General features: G+C 39.4%; 1 long non-coding RNA gene across 1 annotated transcript; it reads right to left on the bottom strand.

Moving 5' to 3' along the window:
• Positions 1-2,825: 2,825 nt before the first annotated feature.
• Positions 2,826-10,541, bottom strand: LOC146438765 (uncharacterized). The gene is made up of 3 exons (XR_014851920.1): positions 10,404-10,541; positions 6,864-6,956; positions 2,826-4,667 (listed from the first exon to the last, which is right to left on the bottom strand). It is a non-coding gene; the product is annotated as an uncharacterized LOC146438765 (long non-coding RNA).
• Positions 10,542-12,328: the final 1,787 nt, after the last annotated feature.

Here is a 12,328-nt window from a genome sequence, read left to right as displayed (position 1 = left end):
AGGGACTTCTTGTTTTCATAAACATCTTTATGCTTCACTTGTCTCTGGTTATTAAATCTGATGGTTATGTGCATTGGATGAAGAGTAAAACCAGAGTACCTCAGTACCTTTCTTTTAAGCACCTAGTCCACAGAGAGCACCTAGAGCTAGGTAGGTAACATCTTTTTGAGTGTCATTTGCATACATACATCTCTACATACATATCTACACATCTATATACATATCTATATACATAGCTACATCTATCCATATACATATATTGCATACATATATATCCATATTTTCCAATTTTTTTATGCTGCCTACAGAAAACCTTTGGGTGGTCTGAAAACCCCATGCAGCTGGTAAGAAGATGCCTGAAGTTAAATACTATGAAAAACTGGTGATAGGAAAGTCACTGAAATCTTTTATTTCTTCAGATCTTAGCTTGACTCAGGTCTTCAGCAACCTGAAGTCCATGCTGATATCCTTACCATGTAAATAATCAGACTTGATGGTTATTTGAAAGAACAAAGGAAGAGTTGGGGGTTTTCTCTACTTTTTTCCCCTAGGATATCTGTCTTATTATTGACTATAGCTGTCTAATGGCAATAACTCTTACAGAATATATGTGCATTGATTGTCCTTCTGTGGTCTGAAGGAGAAACAAACTCACAGCTGCAGGCATCCAGAATGGCCATAGGAGAGGTACAGCTATGGGATGGGGTATTTCCCATCTCTCTCTGTGTCATAAAACTTCCTTGAGGGGAAAAAAGCAGAAAATGGCTTCATAATTTGCTTCCCATATGAGCATGAGACACAAAGATTTCTTAGTTTGTTCCTCTTCCAAGTTGTGTCCAAGGTGGGTTTGTTACCTTCGTATCTGAAAGCTCTTGAATGTGTTTTGCATCCAGGCCCACAGAACTGATGTGTCTGCACCATGAGGAGACAGCAGGACACTTCCTCATCTCTTCCAAGCCAGCAGTCTCATTGGCCTCTTCACTGTTGCTCAGTCCCGACAAAAAGCAGAGAAAAACATCTATTCAGACCTCATGCTTCTTGGCCTCCAGATTTTGGTGTATTTTACTGTTAGAGGCTGGGTTTTCTGGAGAAAGCAGCTGCAGCCCAGCTCTGGCTGCTGTTTCTGGCTGTGCTGGTTGTGATGGGGTAGGAAACTGAGCTGCCACAGCAGCCCATCTCTGCATGTCAGGGAGGATGAAAAGACAGCTTAGGTTCCATCCAGCAGCAGACAGACGCTCACTAAAGATTTTGGGGTATCATTTGTTTCACAAATAAGTACTTCTATTCTTCTGGATCACACAGCTCTGGCAAGACTGGAAAATTTATTTTCTTGAGTTCCTTGAGGTACAAACCACTTTGTGTGACAGAAATCCCACAGAATAAGGAATTTCTATAGCTTTAAAAAAAAAGATTCAAAATACTGTAAAGCAACATTCCTTTACAATTTCATTTTCATCTAGCTTGGAAGGAAATGATAAACTAATGTGTTCTCATTGCAGCCTTACCCAAGACACCAAATGAAAGTACAAGTGTTAATCTGTTCCTCTTCCCTTGAAATTCGAGTAAATCAGTGGATTTAATTTTTCTCTGCAGAAATGTGAGTCCATGTAGTACTAGATTAAGAATTAATTGTTAAGAATGATAATTAGCTATTTGAGAGTACATAGAATGAGATTTCCAGCTACTGAGTGAAACTCTGAGAAGAAACAAGAGAAGAAAATTGGTTGAAAGTCCATTTCAACAATAAATACATGAAACCTCTCCAATCAGCCAGAATACACCATCAATTTATCCTGTTCACAAGACATAAGGAGGGCTGTTTTCCCTGTGTGTTTATCCAGACTCAGATGAGTTCCCCAGAAGAGCTGGCAAAGAACCCCTGAGTGTCTCCAGGGCAAGTGTACATCTCCAACCCTGCTCTTCAAGAGACTTGAGACATTAGCACCTATAAAACACAAGAAACTAGAAGAAACTAGAGAAATTACTGGTTCTTTTTGTTGTTGTTGTTTTAATAAAATGGATTGAGTCATTTAAGAGAGGGCATGGTTGCCAGCAGTGGTTTTCCTTGAGCTGGAGCCCACCAGCTCCTTTCAGAGGGGCAATGGACAGCTCTTTCTCCAAGGCTGAAAGCACAATCTGGATTTCCCTCCTGGCTTTCCCCCATTACCAAAAAAAAAAAAAAAATAAAATTCCCTGTGGCCATCCAGGGTAGTGTCAGACACAAAAATAAAGAAAATTCAAAATCTTTCCTTGACTGCTGCAATTTGGCACAGAGGAACCTCACTGAAACTGGATGGGTTTGGTAAGTACATCATGTAAGTACATCTCATCCCTTTAAAGCATGCACTGTTCAAACAATCATAATTTCTGCCAGTCATTCTTTCATCCAGATTTTTTCTTTTAATTTTATTTCTACAGAGAGTGTGGGAGCTGTACCCAATGGCAATGATTCCTGGGGACCTTTGCACTACAAATGGATGCCCACATGCCGTCTTGACAGGATGTACATTGGTTTTAATTTTATCTTTATAATCACCTTGTATTGTCTTCACTTAATTTTGCAGTTCAGTAAAGTACACAGGAAAGCAGGAATTCATTTCTCACTGAAAAAGGTATTTGTGCCTCAAATATGAACAAATTCTGCTGAAGCTCATGCTTCTGCATGATGCAGCCATGCCAAGTTCCTGCCAAGAAATCTTGCCTACGCCTGATCTCAACATGAGTCTCTCTGTCTGGCTGTTTTTGCTGTAAATAAAGTTACTCATTGGTGAACATCCCAGGAAAACTTACTGTGCATGTACACAGAGAACATAGATCCTCAGGTGATGACCAGGATGAACCAGATGAACTGAGTATGGAAGAATAGAACTGGACTTTGTTTCATTCCAGGGCAATATCCAGTTCACTAGTGAACTGTAAAACTGTAGGAAAGAACCAGAAAGTACAATTTTATCAGAAAAATGAAACCCAGCGAACATCCTATCAATAGCAACAGGAGCAGTGAAATATTCTCTTGGGTTAGCAGATTGACTTATATGTGCTGCTTGTGGATGTCGATGAACACTATTATCAGGAAAAAAGGAAGCAGTCATACTTTATTGATTGTGAAGTATTTTTCTAACTTCAGCTGAAGACAGAGTTCACACATAAAAGCCATTACAGTGAAGTCAAAGGAGCTATTTGGATGCCTGGGGTCAGACACTGCTATCTTCAGGAGCAGTATTTATTTTTCTGGCCTTTACACTAGACACTAAAGGAATAAATCCCATCTCATGATTGCCTGGTAGTAAGAATTCTTATTCCGGTTGACATTCACTGTAGCTTAATTAGGAATATAGGCTATGCAAGTAGGGAATGGGAAGATTTCCTGCAGACCATGGTCCAGAGCACCTCATTTAATTGTCTAATGATTTCCTAACCTGTGTGCACTGAATATTCTCCCTGAGAAGACTGTCAGCCAGAGGAGTTGGGCTTGTCCAAAGTCAGGAGTTAAGAACACCAACTTTGCCTCCATGACCTTTCAGCTCAGCTCAGCACTGAGGACAGCTGAATTTGGTGTGAAAGAGCTCCATGTCTTTTGTATTTTGAAGATATTATTGTTAATTTTGTTTATGTCTTGTTGGTATGGCCTTGTAGCCTCCATTTCTGTGTGTTTCTGTCCCACAATATGCCACCAAAGTTAATTTGCAGACTCAAAATACAGATTTTTCATCTCTCAAAATGAAGCTTGATTTCAACTGAAGGTGTGACCAGAAAGAGGCCTTTCTATTATCCTTTCATCATCTGAACAGTCTAGTTTGTGACAATTCCAATTTCACCCTGGCTTACAAGCTGACAATACACCAAGCAGCTTATTCATTCTTCTCTCTGCCTACCAGTCAGATTCCTGCTAAGGGACATTGTGTCAACATTGACATCCCACATGGATTCTGCTTGCACTGGAACACCTAAAAATGTGGCATTTGGAAATCAGTAAGGCTTCCTAATTTTGGGTTTCCCTTTGAAGGTCCTCAGCCCTAGGGAATCCAAGTCACAGGAACCCAGTGGGCTTCTGAAAAGATCTCTGACCAGCACAACAGCAGTTTCCCCTCCACTGCTGATGATGCAATCTCTGCATCCTGAAATTTAAATTTTGATTTGCCACATGCAGCTGTCTCTATTACAGCATCAGCCCATTCATCCTCAGCAAGTGGGTGGACTTTGTTTCTCTATTCTGTGAATAGCAAAACTGCAATTAGACGCTGTATATTCCTATTACTCATAACTGTTCCTAGTAAAACAGTCACCATTTTCTTTTTTTACTTCCCTGGTTTTATTAAAAAAAGGTTTTACAGTAGGACTTAAACCTGACACTGATCACAGTTGGAAAAAAGAAATTAATTGCCACAAAAGGCAAAAATATCGCCTTCATTCAAAAAGCACCTGAGGATACTTGTAGGATATTTGGTGAATTTTATGGCAATCATGTCATTTTGAACACATGACTAAAAAAGGGATTAATCCTTATATGAACTCCAAGGCACTGTAGTCTTTCTGGGGAGTTTACTTTCAGCCAGCTTGATTTTTCAACAGGTCTGATGAGGATGTGGAAGATTTGATCCCAGACTTGCTGAAATAAAAGATCTCACTGCCCTTCTTTTCTTCATGTATCCAAGCAGAAGGAGCCCCTCATGAAGGATAATCACAACCCAGGCAGTGATGAGGCTTGTGAGCCACTGCCTCAGTTCTTCACACTTAATAAATTATTACATTGATTAAAGTGCATTTGGGCAAATACATCAGGATCTGCAACACAGGCTTTGCAGTCAGAGCAAGCAGCAAGGCAGATAGCTTAGGAGAAAGTAAAATCTTACATGGTCACAGCAAAACCCTTTGAGGTCTTTCACCTCAAACAAGCACTGGGATGTCATTGCATCCACTGTGACATTTGAAGTTCTGTGAAGGTCTAATCAATGCACCCACAAATATGCCAGTGTTCAGGTTATAAAGAATAAATTGGAAAGGTCCAAATAATGCTCTGTCATTCAGCTCAGTATTTTGTAAAGTGTTAGCGCTAATATGGAGCTGTGAGTTCTATTTAAAATTCACATTAGTGTGCATTTCAAGGTGACTGCACTTTTTATTCTGAAAACTTCTTCTACATTACTTCATTCAGCTCTATAAACACTTATGGAAAAGCACACTCTAAAAATAAATTCCTTTTGCACTTCTCTCATTTAAATTGCTTTCAGGAAAACGCTGATATCAGGAAAGAGGCACCCACATCCATATGTTTACATTTATAGCAATTCTCAGTCACTTTTCTAATGTTAACTAGGAAATTATGTTATTTGAAAAACCTGTAATTACTAACAGAGCAGCAGCCTGTCTTCATATTCACTGCTCTTATTAATGTTTATGGCACCTGCAAATATGGCACTCGGGGCTGAGGCACACGATTCAGGCAGGCAATATAAATAAAGAGAGACATGATTTTCTCTCCAGGCAACCTCAGGTCAGAGTGACTACCACTGGGCTGTGTGCAGTGTGGGGGAGAGGAGGAATCACAGGATGAACAGTGTGTTCCTGCTGCAGAGCCTCACTTTGTCTGCCTGCAGCAGATCTACCCAGATCAGGAATGGTTCTCTTAACAGGGTTAGTGCCAAGGAGAAGTTGCCTTGCTCCAGACACTTCCTGGGGGGCACTTTTTCCCAGTCATTCGTGTTGACAAATGTGTCTACATGAGGCAAATTCCCTCCTGAATGGTGACTGGTGGAAGCTGTACAGTGCCAGCTGATGCAACTACTCAGGGTACAGGAAGAGGTTGGAGAATGGTGCCCTGCCAAGGACTTGTGGATGTGGAGAAAAACATGTGACTGCTGCAGTTTTGGCATTGGGAATTGAACTGGTTTAATGCTGGAACAAACCACAGATCTGCATCTGTTTGGAAAATGCATTATTGTCAATCAACTTTTTCTAGAACAATGGTCACACTCAGAAAAAGAAGAGAGAGCCTTTCATGAAATCCAGGTGTTTTCTACGTAAAAATACATCTTCCAGCATCTTTGTCCTTCTCAAGCCAACAGTTATTTTACTGAAAGTTTTGTAATCTAGCAGATGCCTTGTACAGATGTGAAAAAATCACAGGTATATAGATCCTATGGGTTTTCTCCTCATGTAGTAGATCCCACATGGCCATGCACCACCATGAGAGATACAGGGTGTCTGATGCTCTGTGAGTAGCTGCTGCCATGGCAGGCTGCTGAGGTCTCTTTTTAGGGTTCACTGTGCTGTATCTAGCAAATAAGAACCACTTTGTGCACTTGAAAACTATCAGAATTTGTGTGCTGCAATTAAAATGTTTGTTTGAAAATCAACAAAATGTTCAGGTCTGAAATGTATTTATTCTGTTGGGGAGAAAAAAAGTTGTTCTGATCACTGCTAACTCTGGAAACAGTATTTAAAATGCATTTTGTATTGATTAGACGGTGTCTATTGTGTCTCAGTGAGAGATGGCTTTTTAACAGTGCTGTGAAGAGCTTGTTCTTGCTGTACAGCTCATGAGTACATCAGAAATACAAGGTAGTCACCTAATTACAGAGCAGGTACAGTGTTATTAGTGGTGCGTGGTTCAAAATGGAGCCATAATTATGTATGAAGATCACTCCAAGAAATACTTAATTGCATCACTTATTGCTAACAACTTACATCTACCAGCATGCTGCTGAGTGATAACAGCAGTTCTTCCACACACTCCTGGGTCGTATAATGTGCTAAATCTCTGCCAGGACAGGGATTGAGGAGAAGAGGGAGTTTGTATCAAGGACTCAGATAGAGCTCTTCAGAAGAATACATTTTGTCTAAAGCGGAGTGGGACTGCTTACCTGTTTTTTATTGCTTCAAAAATGTCATCTCAAAAGCAAAATTTCACCCAATGATTCTTGCTAGATGGATTTTTTTCCCCAGTTGTGAAATATCTAGGATATGAAACATATTATAAACCACTGCAGCTATAAAAGACTGTACATTCTTGACAAGTGTTTTGAAAATTCATACAATTGCATGTTTGTTTTCACAAATTCTTATGGTTTGCTGTAATTTCTTACAGTAACTCTCTGAAAAGAAATTTAAAAGCTCATATTTTTAATTTACTGTTTCTGTAAAAAATCATGAACTAAAGAGATCCATACTTAATTTTTTCACATTTTGGAAAATATCCTGAAATTCTTAGCTCAGGTTTAAACTCTGTGAAGTGTATTAAGATCTGCTATAAGGACTCTTGAGGCATTAATATAACCATATTTATAGAACAACTTGGGTTTGACTTCCAAATTAAATTTACAGTTTGTTTGTTTTTTTTTTTTTTAATTTAAAACTAAAATAAGTAAAAATACATTTATCTGGTGTACAGTTTGTTTAAACTTGCTCTTAGGAAATAAGAATTTTTATGATTGAAGAGGAAAATGGTGTATAGACTGAAGCCTTTGCTTATTGCCTCTGGACCTGCTGTAGGGATGTCTTGTCTTCCAGACTTCCTTTTGCATGACTGTTTCCTTTATTTTTAATTCACATATCTCTATGAATTGAATATAATGTCCACTTTCTGGAAATGGTAAACTTCAGTAATTCTCTAGGATATGTACATATACAAAAGCATAACCACACATTTATAGTTACAACACAGACATACATTCACAATTAATCCCACAACCTCACTTCTCAGTTTGTTCTGGAAGCTACACTGTGTCTTTAAACAACAGCCTGGGGAATGAAAACAAACAAGTAGATCCTGATGGCCATCCAGATGCTTTCTCAAAGATTCTCAGCAGTGGGGAGAACCTCCCTGCCCAGCTGACAAAACAGATGATCCAACAGTGAGAGCTGCACACTTAGATATTCCATCTGCAAAAGCACTGTGGGTCGTGAGAACCCACATGATGCAACCCAGTGAATGTTCTGAGGGTAAAGGCATGGGTGCTGTGGGAGAGACCTGTATTTTCTCCCAAACTGGACTCAGCAGCTTGGAAAAAGAGATACTTCAATAATATTTTGCTGGCAATTAGCCTAAGGTAGGGAAAAGATGCCTGTAACTCATCATCAAATGCATTCATGAAAAAAAGGGTGGGGGTAGAAATTTGAATTTCATTTTAAAATTATTTAATGGCAATACACAGAAAAAATAATTCTTCTAAGCTACAGAGTTTCTTCCAATATAGTAGAGACAGAAATTAATAACAGCTTTCAGGAGATTTGTGTGTCCCTGAAAATATGTAATGTCAAGGAGTGAAAAAAACCAAAAGTGAAAATTTCTGCTAGAGAGAAGGGAAACAGAGGCTCCTCAATTCACACCTCTCTGCAGAGGTGAGCTTTTATTGCACTTCAGAGCCCACATCAGTGGCCTAAGGAAAAAAAAAAAATAGGTGATTGAGTAGAGCAGGAAGGAATTGCATTTTAAGGAAGGACAGGAAATTCACTATGAAATATCAGTCAAATGTTTAAATCAGTGTGACTGTAAAGGACACTTCTCAGCATGATGTGACCATGTGTTTCTTGGCATTTTCACAAGTGGGAAAGTGCTGCTTCCTGAAATGGCAATTGATCTGCTCCCCATTGTTAATGTTAGCCTGCTTGGAACTTTACAGCTAACTTGGTGGCTTTCCAATTCATAAAAATGCTTTGATTACTGTATTATTTAATCCAGATTCTGTCACCTTTAGTCATCTTGAACCTATGATTCTATGCTCTTACATGGTATCTGTTTAATAATTAGGCTCATTACTCTCCTTCTGCCAGCTTGCTCTTCATCTCCTTGTTTCTGGCTTTCCAAAACTCTCTTATCACCCAAACCAGTTGCTTTGCCTCCTACACCCTGCCTGGCTGCCCATTGCTTAAATTATGGTGAGACAAGCTCCTATTTCAATATCAGGGCCAGGCTTTACAACATCCCAGAGCACTTGTGGACATCTGTCTTACACAGTAAGTCAAGTTTTGTCCAAAATGCCTGGATGGGGGATGCTTTGAGAGCTGCAGTGCTGCCACAGCAGGAATGGGGATTCTCTGTGCTCAGGAGGCAGGGCAGCACCTTGCCAAAAGGGGGTTGATTCCTGTTTGAAGGCAAAGTTACCAGGAGTGGAAAAATGCACTTTTCAAAAGCATTTAAGGTGGCCTTATATGGCAGATATTCACATAGAGATCATTACTTCTTTCATCCTCCCTATCCACTCTTTTTCCTGGCTTTGACAAATTTCAGAGCTCCTTCTTCAGACCAGGGAATGGAAGAGCAAACCCAAGCAAATATGAAAATGTTTTTAGCATGTTCAAAATAATGCCTATTCCCTACTCCTGGAATTTTACCTGATTTTGTTTCTTAACATTTTACATGTTTTCCTAAGGGAATGCTCTCATGCTACATTTCTATAACTTCCCATCTAATAAATTGCAATTGTCAGTTTCAACTAAAACCAAAAGAGAAGTCTTGGCCATAGTTAAGATTTTACTAGGTATGTTAAAGAGGGTGAGGAGAGACAGTCTAAATTATGGTCTCCAGTGAGGAAAAATAGGCAGAAGGTAACTCTGCTGTAGGGTGTAGGTCAGTCAGCACAGCCATACTTCCCTGCATGCCTTGGAGAAAAGCTGGACTTCATTACATGCTCAGGTACAGCACCAGGCTTTCTGGCTGCTATGGATTTATATCCAACCAGCTTGGGTGTTAGCAAGAAAAACACAAGAACTTTTGATATCAATAAATAAGGAAAGAAAAAAGTATTAAAATCTAGTGTAAGGCAAAGAAAATTGGTAGCAATTTTGAAGGGGAAAAGTTCAAGTTAGAGAACCAGGAACATTTTAGCTGTAGATATTTATTTTCTCTGTGCATATGCCCCTTTTAAAACAATTGTTTTCAAAAGACTGCTACTCTTGTTTTTAAGTATACATGATTCTTGCCAATGTCTTTTAGCTGCTCTAAAACTTTCAATCTGTACACATCTACTAGAAACCAATGATGCCAAAATCTGGTCAGACACAGAAGGTTTTGCTTATTATTACAGCAAGATTAATAGATATATAGAGAAAAATAAAAGTAGTAAAGACCTGAATTATAAAAAATTGTATGTTTTCAATGGAGGTAACACTTTCCTGGGTGGATGATCACAAGGAAAAATGTTCAAAGAGTTACACAGGAGAGTCCATATGTATGAGAACTTTAAAAACAATTTTCCTGGAGACCATGAAATGTCTAAGAAACTCAGTGAATTCTAGTTGGGTGAAAAGTCAAGGATTCATGAGTAATTTAGATCAGACCATCACCACGAAGCTGTTCTGCTCAGATCTATGTGGTGTGCCCTTGTCTGCACCCCTGCAGCCACTGCCCATCACATGCATGAAGTGGATGTCCAGGAGGCTCCATAAATACACAGTTTCCATACCTGTCCCCACAAACATATTACAGGCAGAAAATTCTTCCTAATCTTAATGATGAATTGACCCTGAAATGGCCAGAGTCACAAAACTCCAGTGTAGCATGGGAGGAGAGGCACAGACATCAAGGACATCACCAGTGCTCAGACAGCTGCAACAACAGGAAACTTGTAAGGTGAAGATAATGAGGAGAACCTCAGTGAATAAGTCCTTTTCATACTGCACAGCAAGGCAAAACCCCTGTAACCTGCCTGGCAGTCTGACCCAAGGGGAAACTCCTGTTGCTGCAAGGTTAACTGGTTTGGAAAGGACTAATGAGCCAGACTCCCTGCACAGTGCAATTTAGTATGAAAGTTTCAAAAAATCAGTATGGAAACCATTGTCAAGCAGTGTTTTGTCTGTGTTGTGGCTACTCCCTTCCCTTGTTTGTTTATTTCTGCTTTTTCTCTCAGATATGGTCATCAACATTATTTCTGCAGGAAATAGTGTCTTCTTGTGCCTTGTTTACATTGCTGAGGCACACAGCTGAACTATTGACCTAGTGTTTCCTCTAAGATATGCCTTTATCTACAATGCTGAATTGAATGAGTACATTTGAGGAATTCTCCCTTAAAAAGATATCAGAACGATGTGCTTTACTGAGATATCTCAAGTCCACTGACTTAGAAATTCAATTTCATGTATGCTAACTCTGTCAAGGACTTTGGGAGTTTTGTTGGTTTTAATCCCAACCTTGGGTCCATTCCTGTGAGAAGCTAAAGCCCAACATTTGAAAGTTTCACAAAAAATTTGAGGGGCTCTTTTTAGTTCAAGAAATACAGTAAGGAATATGATAATAATGAGGACACAACTTCAGAACTGAAATACAAGGATAATTACAGAGCGTTGAAGAAAAAAATCCATGGAAAAACACAATGAAATGTAACTGTAGTAAACACATAAAATCCAGCAGAAATTAACATATCAAAAAAATATAGAACCTCCTGAAAATGGGGAGTATGCAGCCTCCAATTACAGGTCAAGAATACAGATGACCAAAGAACAAACATTACACAAGCATAAATTGAGATGTCTAAGAGTGGCCTCAAAGGCTGACACTCACCATAGTTGCAGGCATCAGTGTCTACTAGCTCCTGGTGCACCTTTTTATACCCATTCTTCACATGCATATCAGGTGTTTCTCATTACATTACAGTTAGTTAGCAAATTATCCACAGGTGTTTTTTCTAATCAGTCATACACATTCACATTCTCTGCTTCATTCTCTAACAAAGTTATTTATCTCTCTTGTTTAGGGGCACAGCTGTAGCTTATTAAGGTCGAGGTTGCTCACAGCATTTTCCTATCTTACCACAGATTTCAACCTTTGTCTCCATTGTGACAAGTCTTGAAAGTAAATGTTATTATTTGTAGGATTTTTTTTTAGGTAGAGGAAGAGAACTTGACTTGTAGAGTTCTTCAGGTCAGATCACTGAGATATGAGATTAAACATTGAACTGAATCAGGCAGAAAAGAGGTCCAAATATATGTCTCTCTTTTTATTTGAGACCTCAATCCCAGCAGAGCAGGGAGAGGATGATCTTTCTACCCTGAAAAGCTAAAGACAGAAAAGCTTCATGACCTGCTTGTGTGAAAATCTTATCAAAACTGACACAATCCTGCCAACAATTTTGCTTTAGTGCATTGATACTTTCTAGGTCACAGACTCGCAGAATGGTTGGGGTGGGAAGTGACCTCTGCTCAAACAGAGCCAGCTAGAGCCACCTGCCCAGGACCATGTCCTGTTTGACTCTCTCCAAAGCTGGGGACTCCACACCCTCTCTGGGCTACCCATGCCAGTGTTAACAGTGTCACAATAAAAAAAAATTAATGGTGTTCAGGGGGAACCTCTGGTGTTTTAGCTTGTGCATATTGCCTCTTGTCTTGGTGTCAC

The sequence above is a fragment of the Lichenostomus cassidix genome, chromosome 4, assembly GCF_008360975.1.
Source record: "Lichenostomus cassidix isolate B80296 chromosome 4, HeHo_3.0, whole genome shotgun sequence".
Taxonomy (NCBI): domain Eukaryota; kingdom Metazoa; phylum Chordata; class Aves; order Passeriformes; family Meliphagidae; genus Lichenostomus; species Lichenostomus cassidix.
Note: the sequence above shows the minus strand (reverse complement) of the source record. Positions and strands in the feature narration are given on the sequence as shown.